Source organism: Anolis carolinensis, chromosome 4 (genome assembly GCF_035594765.1).
Source record: "Anolis carolinensis isolate JA03-04 chromosome 4, rAnoCar3.1.pri, whole genome shotgun sequence".
In the NCBI taxonomy this organism is placed as follows: domain Eukaryota; kingdom Metazoa; phylum Chordata; class Lepidosauria; order Squamata; family Dactyloidae; genus Anolis; species Anolis carolinensis.
The window spans coordinates 99,704,396-99,724,085 of NC_085844.1; positions in this window are offsets into that span (position 1 = coordinate 99,704,396).

Here is a 19,690-nt window from a genome sequence, read left to right on the forward strand (position 1 = left end):
TGTTGAACAGAACTGGGCCCAGGACAGAACCCTGCGGCACTCCACTCGTGACTTCTTTCCATGATGAAGACGACGCATTGGTGAGCACCCTTTGGGTTCGTTCGCTTAGCCAATTATAGATCCACCTAACTGTAGTTTTGTCTAGCCCACATTTTACTAGTTTGTTTGCCAGAAGGTTGTGAGGGACTTTGTCGAAGGCCTTACTGAGATCTAGGTAGGCTACATCCACGGCATTCCCTGTATCGACCCAACTCGTAACTCTGTCGAAAAAAAGAGATCAGATTAGTCTGGCATGACTTGTTTTTGGTAAATCCGTGTTGACTATTAGCAATGACTGCATCTGTTTCTAAGTGTTTGCAGACCACTTCCTTAATGATCTTTTCCAGAATTTTGCCTGGTATCGATGTGAGGCTGACCGGAAGGTAATTGTTTGGGTCGTTCTTTTTTCCCTTCTTGAAGATAGGGACCACATTTGCCCTCCTCCAATCTGCTGGGACTTCTCCCGTTCTCCAAGAACTCTCAAATATGATTGCCAGTGGTTCTGAAATAACTTCCGCTAGTTCCTTCAGTACTCTTGGATGTAGTTGATCTGGCCCTGGGGACTTGAATTCGTTTAGAGTGGCCAGGTGTTCCTGGACAACTTGTTTCCCTATTTGGGGTTGGATTTCCCCCAATCCTTCGTCCATTTCATGTTGCTGAGGTTGAAGATGGCTTTCTTTTTGTGAGAAGACCGAGGCAAAGAAGGCATTGAGCAGTTCTGCCTTTTCCCTGTCCCCTGTCACCATCACCCCATCTTCTCCTTGCAGTGGCCCTATCGCCTCCTTGTTCTTCCTTTTTCTACCAACGTAAGCAAAAAAGCCTTTTTTGTTGTTTTTTATGTCCCTGGCAAGCCTGAGCTCATTTTGCACTTTAGCCTTGCGAACCTTTTCCCTACAGGAGTTGGCTATACGTTTGAATTCTTCTTTAGTGATTTTTTCCCCTTTTCCATTTCTTGTGCATGTCTCTTTTGTATCTTAGCCCTGTTAGAAGTTCTTTGGACATCCATTCTGGCTTCTTCACACGTGCCATATTTTCTTTCTTTGTTGGCACTGTTTGCATTTGCGCCTTGAGTATTTCACTTTTAAAACACTCCCATCCATCGTTAACTCCCTTGTCTTTTAATATTGGCATCCATGGAATGCTGCTCAGTATTTCCTTCATTTTTTGGAAGTCAGCTCTCTTAAAGTCCAGAATGCGTGTTTGACTTGTCTTAGTTTCAGCCTTCCATTATATCACAAACTGCAGGAGCACATGGTCACTTGCCCCTAAGGATCCGACGACTTCTACTGTATTGATCAGGTCTTCCACATTTGTTAAGATTAGATCAAGAGTTGCTGATCCCCTTGTTGCCTCCTCTACCTTCTGGACCATAAAATTGTCTGCAAGGCAAGTGAGGAATTTGTTGTGTCATGAAGACTTTTACAACAAAAGTTAAAACATCCTGCTCAGACTGAACAGAATATCCCACTTCTGACACCAAAAATGTTATGAATAACTTTTCAATAACTTTAAAGCATAGGTTCTTTTTATTGCAGTTTCAGTCTGAGAGGTATAGCAGACAGAACAACAAAGAACAACATTTAGACATACAAATATACAGATTCTATGCAACTACATTGGATTCACAAACAACCTACAGTTACATTGGCTAAGAAACAAACAAGGGGGGGGGGCGTTACATTTTCATTCTTCATTCACACACACCATGTATCCATCTTCATGCACACAAATATTACCATATTCTTTCTCCCTTCTTGGAGAAGTACCTGCTTAGGCCAGACCCAGCTTCCACTGCTGCCTGCCAAGACATAGTTCCAAAACGCCAAAACGCCAAAACTTCAAAAAGACCATGACTTCAAAACGCACTCTTTTCTCTTCCCATGAGAAAAAGAGGCCCCAAAAAGTGAACAGAATCCTGCTTTCCCATAGCAGATCTGCCACTCCCAAGTACACCATCTCCACTGAGCATGGCGGGTGAACAGCGTCGCTGTCTGTCACACCTTCTGGACTGTCATAGGGTCACTTATATAGCAATATTTTGGTGATGATGTTGTCCCAAAGTTGTAAATGAGTGATAGACGTCCTGGAATATCCTCAGTTTCCTGGACCAGATGTTGATTTCTCTTGATTGGTGTTAGCAAACACAAGCACTCTGCCCCAAAAGTTCATCAAGTTAGCAAATGTTGACAGATGTTAACAGATGTAAACATTTCTCTTATCAGTCACAGTTCTTATCACAGTTTGCCGGGCAGGTCAACTATTTCAGGTCTCATTAGCAGGTTTGCAGGCTTCAAATTTCTAGCTCTCTTTCACTCTTCCATTCATACCACATATCATATATGCATATTTTGGTCACAGTTGGACTTTGTGCTCTTGGCCGAGTTTGTTTTCCAGCAGATATCAGGATAGTTGAAGTCGCCCATGACTACTACATCTCTTCTTTGTGCCTGTTTGGTCAGCTGTTGACAAAAGGCTTCATCAAGTTCTATATCCTGGTTCGGAGGTCTGTAGTAGACACCCACGACGAGATCTTTTTGAGTCCCGGTTCCCTTGATTCTTATCCAGATGCTTTCAAGCTGGTTTCCCAGATTACAGTCTTGCAATTCTTCTGCAACGTAACTGTTTTTGACATATCAATTAGATATGATCTCACAAATATTCCCAGTGAATATGCAGTGGAGGTGAAGAATAGATTTCAGGGACTAGATTTAATAAATAGAGTCCCAGAAGAACTATGGACAGAAGTCCACAACATTGTTCAGGAGGCAGCAACAAAGTACGTCCCAAAAAAAGAGGATAGCTTTGATGGTGTGGTGAGTGAATTAGAACCAGACATCCTGAGGAGTGAGGTTGAATGGGCCTTAAGAAGCATTGCTAACAACAAGGCAGGAGGAGACGACGGGATCCCAGCTGAGCTGTTTAAAATTTTGGAAGATGATGCTGTCAAGGTGATGCATGCCATATGCCAGCAAATATGGAAAACACAAGATTGGCCATCAGATTGGAAAAAATCAATTTATATCCCCATACCAAAAAAGGGAAACGCTAAAGAATGTTCAAACTTCCGTACAGTGGCACTTATTTCCCATGCCAGTAAGGTAATGCTCAAGATCCTGCAAGGAGGCTCCAGCAATACATGAAGCAAGAGTTGCCAGATGTCCAAGCTGGGTTCAGAAAAGGCAGAGGAACAAGAGACCAAATTGCCAATATCCGCTGGATAATGGAGGAAGCCAGGGAGTTTCAGAAAAACATCTACTTCTGCTTTATTGACTATTCTAAAGACTTCGACTGTGTGGATCATAATAAACTATTGTATGTTCTTGGTGGTATGGGGATACCAAGTCACCTTGTCTGTCTCCTGAGAAATCTGTATAAAGACCAAGTAGCCACAGTAAGAACAGATCACGGAACAACAGACTGGTTCAAGATTGGGAAATGAGTGTGGCACAGCTGCATACTTTCACCCTCCTTATTCAACTTGTATGCAGAACACATCATGCGACCTGCAGGGCTTGAGGAATGCAAGGCTGGAGTTAAAATTGCTGGAAGAAATATTAACAACCTTAGGTATGCAGATGATACCACTCTGATGGCTAAAAGCAAGGAGGAGCTGAGGAGCCTTATCACCAAGGTGAAAGAAAAAAGTGCAAAAGCTGGGTTGCAGTTAAACGTCAAGAAAACCAAGATCATGGCAACTACACCTATTGCTAACTGGCAAATAGAGGGAGAAAACATGGAGGTAGTGACAGACTTTATATTTCTAGGCGCGAAGATCACTGCAGATGCAGACCGCAGCCAGGAAATCAGAAGGCGTTTACTTCTTGGGAGGAGAGCAATGGCCAACCTTGACAAAATAGTGAAGAGCAGAGACATCATACTGGCAACGAAGGTCCGCATAGTCAAAGCAATGGTATTCCCCATAGTAACCTATGGATGCGAGAGCTGGACAATAAGGAAGGCTGAGTGAAGGAAGATAGTCATTTTTGAACTCTGGTGCTGGAGGAAAATCCTGAGAGGGCCTTGGACCGCAAGAAGATCCAACCAGTCCATCCTCCAGGAAATAATGCCTGGCTGCTCACTGGAGGGAAGGATATTAGAGGCAAAGCTGAAGTATTTTGGCCACATCATGAGGAGACAGGAAAGTTTGGAAAAGATCACGATGCTGGGGAAAATGGAAGGAAAAAGGACGAGAGGCCGACCAAGGGCAAGATGGATGGACGGTATCCTTTAAGTGACTGGGTTGACCTTGAAGGAACTGGGGGCGGTGACTGGGGGCGGACTGGTCCATGAGGTCACAAAGAGATGACTAAATGACTGAGCAGCAGCAACTTGCAGAATTCCCCCATGGAATTCTGAGAGTTATAGTTGAAAAAAGCTAATATTTTCCAAGTTTTATGTACCCTCCTCATATCCATTATCTATGAAACCACATTATGTTCATTCACATCTGGATTTCACATACAGGCTACCACTGAATTTTGACTTAGATTAATCTGAGCAATCTGTGCAGGTTTAATTTTGTTGATTTCATTATTCAGAAATTCAATTAATATTTATCAACCCACAGCAGATGCTGTTTATAGACTCACCCTGGAGGATCTAGAGATTTTTAGAAGGGTGTTCTCTCAGGTAAATAGAATTAGTTTTTCATTCATGTTTTCTCTGCTTTTGCAAGGGTCTCGCACCTCTAACACCTGTGAAAGTGTGGGGTTTTATTATACAGTTTTATTATATCTGCAAATAGGTCAGCTTTTTTCAACTTTGTAAAACATACTTATGTTTGTATTTCATTTGTCAACTGCATAGGTTACCTGTAAAAAGCCACTTATCAGCTGTTTCTTTATTTCACAAGCATCATTAGTAAGCCTACTTTATTTTAAAAGTGGCTTCTGTTTGCAGTTGCTGGATACATTTTTTTTAAAGTTAACTTTTTATTTTTCAGTACTGATTCACCAGGAGGCACCCAAGTGTGTGTCTAGGGATTTGGCAACCTACCCAATATTAACAAGTTGCAACTGATACTTCTATTGAAAAAAGAAAGGAAATGGTTGTTAGAAATGGAAATTCTCTGGAGATTATTCACACTCCCTTTACCTTGACACACTCTTATTGGCTTCAAAGACACTATGCCACTAAAAGGTATACTATCTATCTGTGTGAATCATCTCTAGCACAGGATGAAACACAGAACATGTGGAGAATTTCTTTCATCGGTGAAAGTATCAGCTAGTTTGGGGAATGCATTAATGGCACGTGACAGTTTTTTGACCATGCTTCCTAAAATAGATGGTAGTCCAGCCTGCTCTTCGGATGCATAAGTATAAATAAGGTAAAGAACATGCAGAGACAGAGAGAGAGAAAGATTTGTGCCTACTGTGAAATATCTTCTGTTTCGACTAGCAAATCCTGAATTATCGTAAACAAGGTTTCAACAATTGTATAGAGGTAGGGGCACAAATGTATACCCAGCCTTCTCTTCAGCAGGTAGCACCTATACCTGAGCATGGCAAAATACTTCATTTTCTATTCATTTTCCCTTGATAATTGTGATCAAAAGTGATGTTGCATTACTTACGTTTGCCATTGGCAAACCAGGCCTACCCACCTCAGCCACCTCCAAGGCACTTGTATGGCCAGCTGAGACCCATTGTTCTGTCCTGGTCAGGGAGGAACCAATTCATCAAATCCCATGCTGCATTTCTATTCCCATGCGCTCCTTTCCTAGGTGGACCCAAAAACAGCCACTGGACTTTGAATCAAGCAATGTCCGTTTATTAAATTCCCACCACACCTGCAAGCCAATACTCAGCAATGTCAGATGACACTCTTGCACCTATCTGCTAGTGTATTTTAGCTGGCACTGACCTGGAACAACCAGAGACCAGCATGGTAAAATCTCTGTCCTGAGCTGTCCAAGTGCTATAATATAGATAAATCTGTATTTTTGTAATTGCACTAAATGTCAACTTTTGGAGTGCAGACTCTGCTGATAGCCAAGGTGAATAAAAGCCCCTGTTCTTTGTTTTCATTCCATCTTTGTCTTATTTGGTCATTTGGGAGCTTGACATGCTGAGCCTCTAAACCCACAGTTCTTGGTGAGCTGAAATAACTCATCAATATAATACCCTAAACTATTTTAGTGTTGTACAAATGTTGGTCCAAATATGTTAAATTCTAAAATTTCCACTTGTTGCAGAATGTTGACAAGTGAAATAGTCAAAATGGTTTGATATAATGGTATAATGTAATATTTTGATGAAATGCCCAGTCTTAGATGTCTTACATCTTCAACCATGGAGAACACAATGTTTTGAGGGAGAATCAAATTTCATATTTCACATTCTGCTTTGAGGATTTGACTATCTTAACTCAGAATGAAAATTCTATGTCGGCTTGGAAGTCAGCATACAGAGGTTCAGAAGAAAGCTATAATTCAAATTCACCACGATAATTTTCAGTACTGATCACAAAGGAAAAGAAATGGGTGAGTCTAGCAAAGCTGTACTGTCTCACTGCTCAAGTTACAAGACAAACAAGAGAAAAGGAAAATTATTATACCCTTAGCTGAGATGAAATGGCAAAGGATCAGTGATGACTAGACAATTGAAACCATGACAATGAGTCAGGTCACAGTGAAAGTATTGTAAAGATGAACCAGGAGCTTGGGGTGAGGATGGGGGTGGTGGTGGGGTGGTGGTGGAGTGGATTTGAATTTCTTTGCATTATCAAAGGCTGAAAGAACAAAGATTTTCCCAGATAATGTCATTACTATCTTCTGATCCTAAAAGAAGAAAGAGATAAAATGAATGCAGCAAAAATGTATGACAGCAATATGAATTATAGGTTAGTGAAGGCAGCACGAAAATCAGGGAGAGTGAAAAAGGGATTGCCCTGGGCTTGATTTGTCATCATCCGGTTATTGGTGAGTTTAATGGAAACAATGTTATTGACACAACCAGACCTGGTCCAACATGGAGGCCAGTGAGGCCCCTGCTTGGAGCACACAGTCCCCTGGGGCACCATTGAGCCCCCCCGCAGGGACCACCGGCTCAGTTGAAGCCTTCCGCTTTCAGTGGTGGCGGGCATGGCTCTCTCTTCCCTTCTCTCTCTCCCCTCCCTGCTTCTCTCTCTCTCTCTCTCTCTCTCTCTCTCTCTCTCTGACAGGTCGCAGAGAGAGAGAGAGAGAGAGAGAGAGAGAGAGAGAGAGAGAGAAAGAAAGAAAGCTATAGTGGCTATAGTGCAAAATGTTCTCAAGTGTTGGGTTTTTGAAGCTGCACAATATGGCTTTAAGGCAATTTCTGCCCCCTCAGCCAAAACATATACAGCCAACTTCAGTAAGTTGGCAATAATGTCTTAATCATGTATCCAGCTCAATAGCAGATTGTGATGGGAAAGTTCTGGAAAGTGCAGTATAGAGTAGGCATGAGCAAACTTTAGTCCTCCAGATATATTATTATTATTATTATTATTATTATTATTATTATTATTATTATTATTATTATTATATTTTATTTCTAACCTGCCCTCTCTCCCCAAAAGGACTCAGGATAGCTTCCAAATGCAAAGGCAAATATTGAATGCCATATACAATAATAAAAACACAACATAATAAAATAGCAAATAAATCATAGCTAAAAGTGTATATAAAATAGATTCTATAGGGAGGATAAATGATTGGATTTCAACTCCTACAGCTTAGCTTTCTCTGCCAATAATGGTACCATACCAAACTACAGCTCCCAAGATTCTGTAGCAGTGAGCCATCTTGGATATTGCAAGGGATGATTTTTTATTATTATTATTATTATTATTATTATTATTATTATTATTAGGCCTTGCTCCCGGGAAGGTTCCTCCGCTTTGACTCCCTACTTATCTATCTACCTTTCCACATATTCTCCACACTGTGTGTGTGTATGTATATTATACACACACACACACACACATATATATATTCTATTCACCTCTACCTTCTATCTTTTATTTTTCAATGATTGGTTTCGGGAGGGGGGGCACCAAAATGCTGCTTGCTTGCACTTGAAAATTGCCTAGGGCCGGCTCTGGACAAAACACAAACAGACACTAAATTGTTGAAGTATTAAGGGCCTGATAATGCTGAGCTCTGTATGTCAATGAAAGAGAGAAAGCACTGTCAACCAAAAGACAAACACTACAGTTGATTAATTGGAGAATTCCTAAAGGAAGAAAAGACATTCTGCCTTTTTCAGTCTGATAACTAAAAAGGAAAAAAAAGGGAGCCCTTCAAGCATATTTTTCTTTTGTGTGTATAAAATATTGATTTTACAAAGTTCACATCAAACAGCTGAAAATCTGCTGAATTATCACATTTGACAATGCAGAGCTATTTCTCTTTCTGTGGTAGAAATTACATTAAATGACAAATTGCCTCTTTGCTACCTTTCATCTAATGTGTCCAGCAAATATTATTTAATAATACTATAGCTTACTTCATGGCATCAATATGCCTTGGCAGAAATTACTGTATATTGTCCACAATATACTGATCATATAAAATGTGCTAAAATGTGAGATTTCAAAAAATAAAATAAAATCTGGAATTACTGCAGCAATACTGGGGTAATAGTAATGTCTCTACATTTGTCAGTGCTTGGGTTCTTTAGCAGGGGATTCCAAACAGCTATTTTCTTGTTTCACTATTTAAAGTACTCATGGAAAGTGGGAAATTGTGCCATTGAGCTTGATACACTTGACAAGAATGGAAAAGTCCAGTTCTGGCCAATTGTACTTCTCAGAAGATGGTTGCAGAAGTGCCATGCCAAAAGATCTCAGCCGGCATTTGGAAACAATAGACATTGACAAAATTACAATCTGCCAACTGCAAAAGGCCACCCTACTGGGATCTGTGCGCATCATCCGAAAATACATCACACAGTCCTAGATACTTGGGAAGTGTTCGACTTGTGATTTTGTGAAATGAAATCCAGCATGTCTATCTTGTTTGCTGTGTCATACAATAATAATAATAATAATAATAATAATAATAATAATAATAATAATAATACCTTGACCCCCCCTGCAGGTGCCACCTTGACGTGGTGGGGGGGCTTAGCTGCTCCAATGATGACTGAGGGCTGTGCTGGCGGTAGTGTAACTACCTGCAGATCCAACCAAGCCAGAGAGGCCTCAGCTGAGGAGCACAACCAAGAGCACCTAACCCATTAGCATTATGGAGAATCAAACCCAAACGAAGTCTATACTGGCTCGGTCGTCGCCCAGGATAAAAAGGACCGCGGTGGATGCTGCTGATTCTGGACAAGTGGACATCCATCGACAAGTGGGCTACGGAATCATCAAAACCCAAATGAACAGTCACAGAAGCGGCAAAAATATACAATGCCAGAAAACCGCACAATTATGAAATGCTACTACAAATCTGAACCTCAAAGGCGTGGCTACCAAAAAAGGATGCATCAGCTATGGAAACAAGAGTACCCTGACTCACAGATAACAGAACCCCGACTGGCTGACCAACAAAGATTCATAATCAGAAACAAAGTGTCCAGTGAAGTTGAACTCGAAGAAATCCAGAAAATTTGCAAAGTAAATTACCATCAGACCACAGCACAGACAGCAGCAGAGACTCCAGCAACACTTGGAATGGTGGAACAGATTGAACCAGAAGAAAGTGTGGCGCTTTTGCAAGAATTTGAGGAACCAGCACTTGAAACATCTGTTGAACCACCAGGAACCTTGACAGCAAGACAACAAGAGCTCAAGGATAAGATCATGGCTCATGCTGCAGCAAATGCAATAAGAAAGCGGCTCCCAACTCTAAAAACAGTGCCCAAGAGACACCTGGCGCCTCTCATGAAAGATGTGAATACAGTACTCTCCACTGTCCAAATAACATCAATTGAACAAACAAACCAGTATGCCTACAGTGCAGCAGTGATAGTAACAGAAAAGCTTGGGCTCCTACAACCAAGGCAGCCCCAAAGAAAATCGACTGGAAAACCAAAGTGGAAGGTCAGGCTAGAGTTGAAAATCAAGAAACTTAGATCAGATGCAAGTAACCTGAAAAATATGAAAGAGAAAAAACTGAAGAATGACAAAATCAAGCAATACCTGATCCGAAAGTACTGGCTGAACACCAGAAAAATTGAAGAAGCTTTGGAAATCATGAAAGAACAAATTACAGCAACAGCCAGAAAAATTGAAAGGTATGAAGCCAGAATCATCCAGTACAGACAAAATCAACTGTTTCAATCAGACCAAAGACGGTTCTACCAGAGTCTGAACCAAACAACAGACACAGTAACCATAAAGCCAGAGAAAACTGCAACAACAAAGTTCTGGAAAGAACTTTGGGAAAATAATAAAAACTACAACAAAAATGCTGGGTGGATAAAGGAGTTTGAAGGAAAATTCTCACAGAACAAAATGGAACTGATGGAAATAACAACTGAAATGATCAGCAAACGAGTGCAAAAAGTCAAGAACTGTACATCGCCTGGTAGTGATCAACTTCATGGATTTTGGCTCAAACATCTGATTAGTTTACATGGAAAAATGTCATGGAGCCAAATCCCAGGGCTGGATTTCCAAGCCCTGAATCTGGCTTCATAACATAAACAACCTTGCAAGCACCTGGCGGGAGAAGATAAAATGAGCCTGGGAACTCAGGGTTGAAAGTATAAACAATTATAATTGATGTAGTGTGTGGGAATGGTAGTAATGTGATCCAGAGGGTGGGGTTTGATGATGATATTTGCGTGTGCTATTACGTTGCATCAGAAGTGATAAAATTGAGTGTATGTAAACATTAGGTCATTCTCGACTTTTCCAAAGTCATGTATTCTTCAATAAAGATTGAATTTGAGAGCAGCTATCTTTGATCTGCGTTCAGACTGGTCCTTTGAAGTGAGCGCGACATTTAAGTCGAGAATCCCGTTCTCACCCTCCTGCGGAATTCGCAGTGAAGTGATAATGAGTGGAGAAGGAGATCAAAGCCCAAATGGAGCAGGGAGGCCTTTGCAAGGGGCCCGGCCGTTGGGAGAAGAGACGCTGCAAGCCATAGCTTCCTCTACGGGGTACCCCAGGCCGGACGGCGTGACCCAGAGGATCCCCAGGGGAGGAAGAGGCGTCTCTGCGGCTGCGGAAACCAGTTCGGGATCTGGAGGAAGCATGCCGGAGACCGTGGCCCTGCGGTTATCCATCCTGGAAACAAATTTATCCAGGCTGTCGGAAACCGTGGGGAGGTTGGTGCCACTATTGGAAGAGAATCTCCAAAAGGAGCCCATCCGATATGGCGCCGAGAGAGAGCCAAGTAAAGAAGGAGATTGGAGCCAGAGGGGCCAGCGAGCATCAACGCAGAGTCCCGTGGCGGCGAGGGGCGAGGGAGACGAGGAATATTGGCAGGAGCTGGAGTTCCGAGACAGAATGGCACGCGAAGTGGAGCGCCAGCGAGCTCTGGGAACTCTGAGGCCGCCATCTCCAACAGAGCTCCCAACCCCCCGGATGGGCGTCGGGGTGGAAAGACCACTGGGGCCAGGGATCGGGTCCAGTGGATTAGCAGACGAAGGCGGAGAGGAGCAGGAGATCCAGGAAGAGGAGGAGAATGTGCTGTACGACGAGGGAAGACGAGATGCGGGGGCTACAGCGAGGCCCGTATGCGGATGGGTGGAAGGGCCGACAGCGGCGGCAGAATTTCGGGAGCCGCGCAGAATGACCACCGGAGTGGGGCGCGGCGTGTTCAGAGGGGCCGTCCAAGGAAACCCGATGCAACCCTTCCCCATGCCTCCCAGACAGCACCAACGGGCCGCAGAATGGATGCCAAGGAGGGAAGATCTCAAACTAGAATACGGAGGGGAATCAGCTGAATTGAACTTTTTTCTAATTAGCATCAGAGGATACATGGAAGACAATGCACACACATTCCCCTCCGAAGCAAGCAGGGTTCGAGCCATCGGCAACACACTAAAGAGAGGAGCTGCAAGCTGGTATGTGCAACTACATGCCAGACGCGACCCATGCCTGAGGTCAGTGCCCCGCTTCCTCGCCGCACTGGAAAACCGGTTCAGAGACCGGCTAGAGCAACTGAGGGCTCGAGACCAGCTTAAAGGAATAAAGCAGAGGGACAAAACGGTGCCCGAGTACGCAGAGGAATTCCTCCACCTCGCGGAAAGGGTACCAGAGTGGTCTGAAGTGACCAAAGTGGAAATATTTAAAGAAGGACTACGCCCCGAGGTTTTCAGCTGGGCAGCGCACAGAGATGACCCCGAAACGCTCCAGGGATGGATTCAACTAGCGGGGCGCGTTGAGTCCACCCTGGCCCAAGTGAAGCGCTTCAGGAGCAGCGGCGGCCAGCAAAGACCGGTGGCGAGAGGCCGAGGAGAAACGAGGAGGCAGGAAAGGTCCGGAGGGAGGCCGGGGATTCCCTCCAGAGGAGACGACAACAAACCTAAACCGGGATGCTTTGTGTGTGGGAAGACGGGCCATCGAGCAGCAGAATGTTGGGCACGGAAGGGGGAGCCGCCAAAACCCTCAAAACCCAAGCCAGCAACCGGGAGGCGTGCGGAGGAGGAGGTGCAAGCCCCAGAATCTTCGGAAAAACTGGTGAGTCGGGACAAACGCATGATAGTAGTGCCAATCTGCATCTCGGGGCTAGAGAATCGGGCCACCTGCAAGGCATTCGTGGATTGTGGTTGTTCTAGGAACATTATAACTCCGGAACTAGCAGGAGCGCTGAAGTGCCAGCAGATGGCGCTTGACTCCCCAATTGCATTTTCGCAGCTAGATGGATCAGTTGCTGCTGGGGAAGTATCTACAAAGGAAATACGGGGGGTCCCATGTAAAATAGGCAAATGGGAAGGAAGAATATCCTTTGTGATAGCCCCTATTGCCACATACCACGTAATATTAGGGATACCATGGCTCGAACAGGCTAATCCTGAAGTAGATTGGAGAGGAAAGAGCCTAGCATTTAAAGAACAGCAGACGCAATGGGAGATAAGCAAAATTGCAGAAGAGGAGGACGAGGGAGATGAAGCAGGTGAAATAGACCCACAGCTATTGCCACCTGAATACAGAGACTTTGTGGATGTTTTCAATCAGAAAGAAGCAAGTAAATTACCTCCCAAAAGGAATATAGAAGTAGAAATTGAAATAACTCCAGGAGCAAACTTACCAAAACCAAAAGTGTATCCCATGTCTGTGCAGGAGAAGGAGGAATTGAGGAAATATATTGATAAAAACCTGGCGCGAGGCTTCATTAAGCCATCCAATTCTCCTCTCGGGGCCCCAGTGTTATTTAGGAGAAAGAAAGACAACTCCCTAAGATTGTGCATTGATTATCGAAATTTAAATGCAATTACTAAGGACAATAAATACCCTATGCCCTTAGTAAAGGATTTAATTACCGTATTGAAGAAAGGGAGCATATTTACTAAACTGGATTTAATTGAAGCATATCATAAATTAAGAATCAAACCGGAGGATACTTGGAAAACTGCATTTTCCTGCGCATTCGGCCATTTTGAATATAAAATTTTGCCTTTCGGATTAAAAAACGGAGGCGGTTGCTTTATGCAGCTTATAAATGAAATACTACACCCATTGTTGTACAGAGGGGTATTCATATTCCTTGATGATATCTTGATTGTGAGCGAAGATAAGGAAAAGCACGTGAAATTGGTCCGGGAAGTTTTGCAGAGACTAAGAGAAGCAAAGCTGTACGCAAAACTGTCCAAATGTGAATTTAATAAAACTCAAATTGACTTTCTGGGGTATCGGATATCTCCAGAAGGGTTAGCTATGGATCCAGCTAAAGTATCAGATGTAAAAGAATGGGGAGTGCCTCAAACAAGGAGGCAATTGCAATCATTTCTGGGGTTTGCAAATTTTTATAGATCCTTCATAAAAGGCTTCGCGCAAATAACCGCACCCCTTACTGAACTTTTAAAAACAAAAGGGAAAGGGGAGACAGCAAAAGTAAAAGCTCCTGGCGCCAAACTGAGTTGGACGCCAGAATGCCAAAAGGCATTTGAAACCCTAAAAGAATGCTTCACAGAAGGACCCATCCTAAAACATCCCGATATCAGAAGCCCTTTCATAATCCATTGCGATGCCTCAGACTGTGCGTACGGGGCAGTACTATTGCAAAAAGATCAAAATGGGAACTTAAAACCCTGTGGATATTTGTCCCGGAAGTTCAGCGAAACTGAAAGATGTTGGCCAATATGGGAAAAAGAGGCATTAGCCATATTAAAAGCCTTAGAATGCTGGCGACACTTCCTCGAAGGAAGCGGAATCCCATTTGAAATTTGGTCTGACCATAAGAACCTCCAGTATTTAAAGTCTCCTCGAAAATTGTCCCCCAAACAAATTAGATGGGCGCAATACTTCAGCAGGTTCGATTTCCAATTAAAATTTTTTCAAGGGAAGCAGAATGTCTTGGCAGATGCTCTTTCACGCATGCCTCAACACGAAGGCATAACCACAGCAAAAGAGGGGACAATATTCTCTGATAAACAATGGGGCTTAGCTGTCAGGACAAGAGCGCAAACCCAAAAGGAGAACACGGCTATTGTTGAACTCGACGGGGAAGACAATTGGGGAAACGAACTGAAACAGTCTTATGAAGGAGATCAGTGGATCGCATCCAACGCAGAAAAGGGGGAGCAGAAGGGGGGATTTTGGTTTGTTAACAAGAAACTGTATATCCCAGCAATATTAAGGATTAAGATTTTGCATCGTTTTCACAATAACCAGAGCGCTGGTCATACAGGAATTACAAAAACAACGAAGGCAATAGCAAAACATTGTTGGTGGCCAGGAATGAGGAAGGACATAAAGAATCATGTTGTTCAATGTGATGATTGTGCCAGAAATAAATCGAGAGGAGGGAAGCCTATGGGATTATTACAAACAGTAGCGGAACCTACCAGACCTTGGGAATGTGTAGCTATGGACTTTGTGGGGGAACTGCCGGTTAGCAAAGGACATCGTTATATTTGGACAGTATTAGACCTGTTTTCTAAACAGGCCCACTTTATAGCACTGACGAAACTACCATCGGCCGAGAAACTAGCTGAATTGTACATAAACCATATTTACAAACTGCATGGATGTCCCAGTAGAGTGGTCAGTGACAGAGGAGTACAATTCACAGCAAAATTTTGGGAAAAATTCTTGGAAATGCTAGGAGCAGAAAGGAGTCTAAGTTCTGCTTTTCACCCCATGACAAACGGGGCAGTAGAACGTACTCAGCAGACACTTGGGCAGTTCCTTCGAATGTACTCTAACATGAGACAAAATGACTGGTCTAGGTGGTTGGCTTTTGCAGAACTAGCTTTTAATTCGACTATACATTCAGCAACAAATAAAACCCCCTTTGAAGTAGTTTACGGGTATGAAATACAGCCTTTGCCCCAGTTGCCAAGATGGACAGAGAATGAGGAAACAGAGGCAGGGAAATGGAAAACGCAAATGCTAGAATGCTGGAGTCAAGTGACTGCATCCTTAAAGGAAGCGCACAAAAAGTATAAAGCGTTCGCAGATAGAAAGAGGGTGGAAGGCGATAAATTGGATAAAGGAGATCTAGTGTGGTTAAGTACCCAAAACATCAAATTGGGGCTACCTTCGAGAAAATTGGGCCCCAAATATATTGGACCATTCAGAATACAGGGTGTTATCAATGAAGTAACTTTCCAGTTGGCATTGCCAAAAAGTTTAGGGAAAATACACCCAGTATTCCATCGCAGCTTACTGAAAAAGTATATGGGGACTTTGGACAAAATGGACACATAGAGTTATTGTTTGATTTGTTTCAGGACTATGATGAAAGAAGAACCGAAGAGGAGGACGAAGAAAACGAGGGCGCCATGTCATGGAGCCAAATCCCAGGGCTGGATTTCCAAGCCCTGAATCTGGCTTCATAACATAAACAACCTTGCAAGCACCTGGCGGGAGAAGATAAAATGAGCCTGGGAACTCAGGGTTGAAAGTATAAACAATTATAATTGATGTAGTGTGTGGGAATGGTAGTAATGTGATCCAGAGGGTGGGGTTTGATGATGATATTTGCGTGTGCTATTACGTTGCATCAGAAGTGATAAAATTGAGTGTATGTAAACATTAGGTCATTCTCGACTTTTCCAAAGTCATGTATTCTTCAATAAAGATTGGATTTGAGAGCAGCTATCTTTGATCTGCGTTCAGACTGGTCCTTTGAAGTGAGCGCGACAGAAAAATGGCCCAACAATTCAATGAGATGCTGCAGAAAGGAAGTATCAGTGAATGGCTAACAACTGGAAGAACATACCTGATACAAAAGGATCCAGCAAAAGGAGCAGCACCAGGAAACTACAGGCCAATAACGTGTCTGCCCATTATGTTTAAACTACTGACTGGCATCATAGCTGACAGAATTCAAGACTATCTTGAAGAAAAAAACATCTTGCCAGATGAACAGAAAGGCAACAAACGGAAAAGCAGGGGCACAAAAGACCAGTTATTGATTGACAAAATGATTCTGGAGAACTGTAAGAGCCGAAAAGCTAATCTTCACATGACGTGGATTGACTACAAAAAAGCCTTTGACTCACTCCCACACAGCTGGATCATCAAGTGCCTGGACGCCATCGGGATTTGTAAAAACGTTGGCAGCTTCATTGAAAACATGATGGAGCACTGGAAAACTGAACTGTTTGTTGGAAATGAAAGCTATGGACTTGTCAACATCAGGAGAGAAATTTTCCAGGGAGATTCATTGTCCCCTCTGCTTTTCATTATCGCCATAATCCCTCTGTCAACAAAAAACAAATCTTGGCTATCAAACATCTAAGAATTCTCACAAAATTTCACATTTGATGTACATGGATGACCTGAAGCTATATGTGAAAACGGAAACTGAAATCCAGTCTCTGACCAACACTGTCCGAATTTTTAGCACTGATATCAACATGGAGTTTGGTTTGGACAAATGTTCGACAGTGGCATTGAAGAAGGGAAAAATCATTGAAAGTGAGGGCATAAATATGCCCAATGGCCAAACAATAAAGTGTCACCAGCCAGAGGCCTATAAATATCTGGGCATACTACAGCTGGACAACATCAAGCATGAACATGTGAAAACTGTGGTCAGCAAAGAATACACACAAAGGGTCAGAAAAATTCTCAAAAGCAAGCTCAACGGAGGCAACACCATCAAGGCCATAAACACCTGGGCCATACCTGTCATAAGATATACTGCTGGCATTATAAATTGGACACAGGTGGAACTGGACAATTTGGACAGAAAAACAAGAAAACTCATGACCATTCATCATTCCCTGCACCCTCGCAGTGATGTTGACCGGCTATATCTGCCTAGAAGATCAGGGGGCAGAGGACTCTTACAAGTAAAACAAGCAGTCAAAGAAGAAGAACATGCCCTGGCAGAATATGTAAGGCAAAGTGAAGAACCTGCTTTGATTGAAGTCAAAAATCAGAAACTCCTCAAAACACAGCAGACAAAAAACCAGTACAAGAAAACCGCACTACAAACTAGAGCTGACAGCTGGCACAACAAAACACTGCATGGAAAGTTCCTTGACAAAATTGAAGGAAAAGCTGATAAGGAGAAGACCTGGCTCTGGCTCACGAATGGGACTCTGAAGAAGGAGACAGAAGGCCTGATCCTTGCAGCCCAGGAGCAAGCCATCAGAACAAATGCAATTAAGGCCAAGATTGAAAAATCAGCTGATGACCCAAAATGCAGACTGTGCAAGGAAACCGATGAAACCATTGATCATATCCTCAGCTGCTGTAAGAAAATCACACAGACAGACTACAAACAGAGGCACAACTATGTGGCCCAAATGATTCATTGGAACTTATGCCTCAAGTACCACCTCCCAGCAGCAAAGAACTGGTGGGATCACAAACCTGCAAAAGTATTGGAAAATGAGCACGCAAAGATACTGTGGGACTTCCGAATCCAGACTGACAAAGTTCTGGAACACAACACACCAGACATCACAGTTGTGGAAAAGAACAAGGTTTGGATCATTGATGTTGCCATCCCAGGTGACAGTCGCATAGATGAAAAACAACAGGAAAAACTCAGTCGCTATCAGGACCTCAAGATTGAACTTCAAAGACTCTGGCAGAAACCAGTGCAGGTGGTCCCGGTGGTGATGGGCACACTGGGTGCCGTGCCAAAAGATCTCAGCCGGCATTTGGAAACAATAGACATTGACAAAATCACCATCTGCCAACTGCAAAAGGCCACCCTACTGGGATCTGCACACATCATCCGAAAATACATCACACAGTCCTAGACACTTGGGAAGTGTTCGACTTGTGGTTTTGCGAAACGAAATCCAGCATATCTATCTTGTTTGCTGTGCCATACAACGTTGTTGTGTTGATAATAATAATAATAATAATAATAATAATAATAATAATAATAATAATAACAACTTTATTTTTGTACCCCGCCTCCATCTCCACAAAGGGACTTGAGGTGGCTAACATGGGGCCAAGTACAGACAATTACAATAAAACAAAATAAAATGCATACAAAACTAACATAGTAAAGGAATAAAATAATAATAGTAGCATAATAAAATATAATATAAAAACAGTACAAAAAACTGATAAGTCCCAATTCAGACTCTTTGCAAAATAAAATGATCATCAGGCTGCAAACATCAGCGGACTAGGTTTGATCCCTCCATTTTATAAAAAATGTCAATTCCTCTTTCCCACAAGAAAGAAATCAGTCTGGGTGGGCAGAATCAACTTCAGTCTCTTTCAGGTAGTGAAAGAGATGCTATTGGGAGCTTGTTTTGTATCCTTCTACCAGAAGGGACACAACATCAATTGTCAGACAGAGCTGAAGGCCAACTAATGACTTCAATGTTATTTGGATAGTGTGTCCATCCTGAGCTTTAGTCTAAATTCCAAAGAAACTAGTGAAGGTACTTCACTTTATTTTGAGCACCTTGGATAGTTCCCTTCAATTTTGGGTTAAAATTCACAGTAAATGTATTGCCACATGAACACCAATGTCACTAGCTGCCACCAAGGACAATAGGAGGTTTCCTGCACATCCTGTCCCTCAGGAAAGCGACAAACAGCTTGATCCCAATTTTTGTCTAGAAAAAGGAGAAGATTCACTAAGTTATCTTCTTTCATTACCAAGAAAAGATTGGGTCCAAACACTAGTTTCATTGGAAGTATAGGAGTCTGAAACAGGCCATTTCTGTCCTACCAATGGTCAGAGATAGAAAACGAAAAGAACAGTTCTTTTGTATTGTAATGTGCTGCGAGTTATCCAGGAGATCATTCAGTCAGAGAGCACACAGGGTATAACTTTAATAAATTAATATTAAAAAACCAGAGCTTGGGTTGGGAGTTTTCACATATACATCTGCTGTCACATAACAGTACTAACATCATCACAGTTTACTTTTCTGGATGCATTTTATCTAGCAAAGTCTGATGCAGGCGGTAATCCATGTTACATAACTACAGGAAACTTTATGTCTTTGTAAAAAGAAACATCTTTGTTATAATACTTCAACAGAAAGAAAATATTTATATCACTTCAACAACAATGCTTTTCAGTTTGTATGTTCAATTGAGAGCCTTCAAGTGCTGAGTAATTAAGCAATCAGAAACCAAA